Raw genomic sequence first — 2372 nt, 5'->3', positions numbered from 1 at the left:
ATTGTGTACATGAAGGCCTTGTGGTTTGGACTGTCTATGCAGTAAGGTATAGGGAGGAGTGTTTCACAATGGCCTTTCTCTGAACCTTTAGCCAGAGAGGAGCACTGCAATCTTATCTAAGTGTTTCTGGGTCACAGTCACGTCACTTTCATCTTGACATTTTGTTGCCGATGTGATAGTATCATGCCACACCATGTTGTCATCAAACTTTTTCTGTTGTTCTTCTACTTATGGCTTGTTTTGCTCCTCATATGCCTCAGGTATTCATGCCCTCATTCCTTCTTTCTCCAGAATTGTGAAGCGGGACACTGCAAAAATAAATAAATCTTTTTGGTCTAGTTTCTAGCGTATAATATCTTAGTACTTCAAATAAGACAAAACTGACTTACAAGTAACAGTTAAGAAATATATAAGATCTTGTCTTAAGTAAATAATTTCTTGATATTGATGAAAAAGCGAATGTTTTTCACATTATATGCATTTTGCATACCTTACATAACTTCTCTGACTTTCTTTTTTTTAACATGTAAAACACTTAACAGAAAAAAAGAGAAATAATAGAGAAAAATACAAGGAAGACTGGGAGCCTTAAAGTAATAAGAATGTTTTACTTATCTTTTTAACTTAGTGACATGGTGAGTTAATTACATTATCCTACACCCTGAGAAAATAAAGATTTTCGGTACTACACAAAATGTAAAATGTCCTCATGTTATAAGTGAAATAACATGCCAAATTGGCAGTTTATCATTGATATTAAGGAATTATTTGCTCAAGACAGGCTCCTATATTATATATATTGCTGATATGTTACTTGTAAGTTAGTTTTTGCCTTATTTCAAGTGTGCTAAGATCCTATGCACCAGAAACTAGGTCAAAAAACACTTGGTAAGATTTAGTATTTTATGCAGTGAAAGACAAGAAGTTTAAAATTGTCCTGCATTTAGCTTCATCCATCGTTGAGTTTGTGCTCCACTGCAGTGGAGGCAGCTACAGGCCTGGTCGCTGCACTAAAATGTTTGGTGACCTCTGGTTAACAAGAAGGCTGCTTCCTTAACAGTCGACCTGTTTTCCTCTCACAAGCAACCAGAGTTGTTTATGTGCATCTGCAGTGGTTGTGGCTGTAACAGCAGCGGTTTTAAGTCTTTACAGCTCAGTGAGTTTCAGAAAGCGAGAGAGAAAGCGAGAGAGACAGAGAGAGATCTTATTTTTAAATACTCCCCCTATCATGATTCTAAATCTGGTCGTTTTTGCCTCTCCACTCCTTTGAATCGTCTTTTTTTAAGCCGGGTTTCGCTGATGCAAACCACTTCACAAGAACATGGAGTTTCTGTGCATACAGCCCCTTGTTTTACGTTGCAATTGAAACAGGATGTGGTGGTTCTTTGCGTTTCTTGCTTTCAGTACAATTATTATGACCTTAAAGCATGTGATGGGGCCCAGGTATGGTGACTGCATGGCTGCTGCTGCTGCTGAGGAAGGAGGAGGAGGAGGAGGAAGACGAGGAGGAGGAAGAGGCGAGCAAAATAGCCCCACCAGCAACACGCAGCAGCACCTCCACCAAACCCGGCCCGTCCCTTCTCACTATCACTCACCGCTGTTGAAGCTTCCTGTAAGACCTGTGAACTGTGGTTTCAAGTGGAAAATGTCACTGGGCACTTAGAAGAAAACAGAAAAGGGGCGAGAATGACGAGAGAGAGAGAGAGAGAGAGAGGGAGAGCTGATGTAACAGTCAGTCTGTTCTAGTAGAGAGAAAGAGGTGCAGAGAGGAAAAATTAGAGAAAGCTAATCATCAGGCCAGAGGAGGACYACGTGAGGATGTCATTCCTCTTGCCGACCACCTGCTATCAGGATACATAAGGTAATTTTTTTTTTAATTTCCCAACTCTGCTCAGGAAAAAAACAAAAATGCAAAAGCGAAAAGTCAAATTGAGCATGTTTTCTGTGCAAATTTCTAAATAAATGCACTTATTACTTTTTCAACACAACACCATGGCGTAGTTCTGAGTCACAGTGGTGAGATAACTCTTCTCTGTCTGCTTGACTTAAAGTGACAACATGTAGACTTTCCATTCATAGGCGATGCCAACTTTGTAGAAAAACACCAGACGCTAAATGACACTGAATGTAGTCGCTGTTTTTTATGGAGCGTGATGTTAATTGGTTTACAGTGGTAATACAGGATAAAGTGAGTCATTATAGTCAAGTTGGAGCTCTTTCTGTTATAGAAGACTTACACAGTTCATTCATTTCATATGAATGTTTGATTTTTATTGATCAATCTGAACCCATGAAATGTTTTAAAGGCAACAATTGGTTGAATAACTGTAAATTTAATGCAGTTTCTCTAATGCACAGAGTCAAAACTATAT

At 39.0% G+C, this 2372-nt stretch overlaps 1 protein-coding gene across 1 annotated transcript in view; it reads left to right on the top strand.

Moving 5' to 3' along the window:
- Nucleotides 1–1558: 1558 nt before the first annotated feature.
- il2rb (interleukin 2 receptor, beta) overlaps nucleotides 1559–2372 on the top strand; it is an 8108-nt gene continuing 7294 nt past the window's right edge. The window contains exon 1 of the mRNA XM_008415602.2: nucleotides 1559–1861. The gene's annotated coding sequence lies outside the window, so the exon portion shown is untranslated. The remainder of the gene's footprint in view (nucleotides 1862–2372) is intronic.

Source organism: Poecilia reticulata, linkage group LG8, assembly GCF_000633615.1.
Source record: "Poecilia reticulata strain Guanapo linkage group LG8, Guppy_female_1.0+MT, whole genome shotgun sequence".
NCBI lineage: Eukaryota > Metazoa > Chordata > Actinopteri > Cyprinodontiformes > Poeciliidae > Poecilia > Poecilia reticulata.
This window is presented reverse-complemented; position numbering and strand designations above follow the sequence as displayed.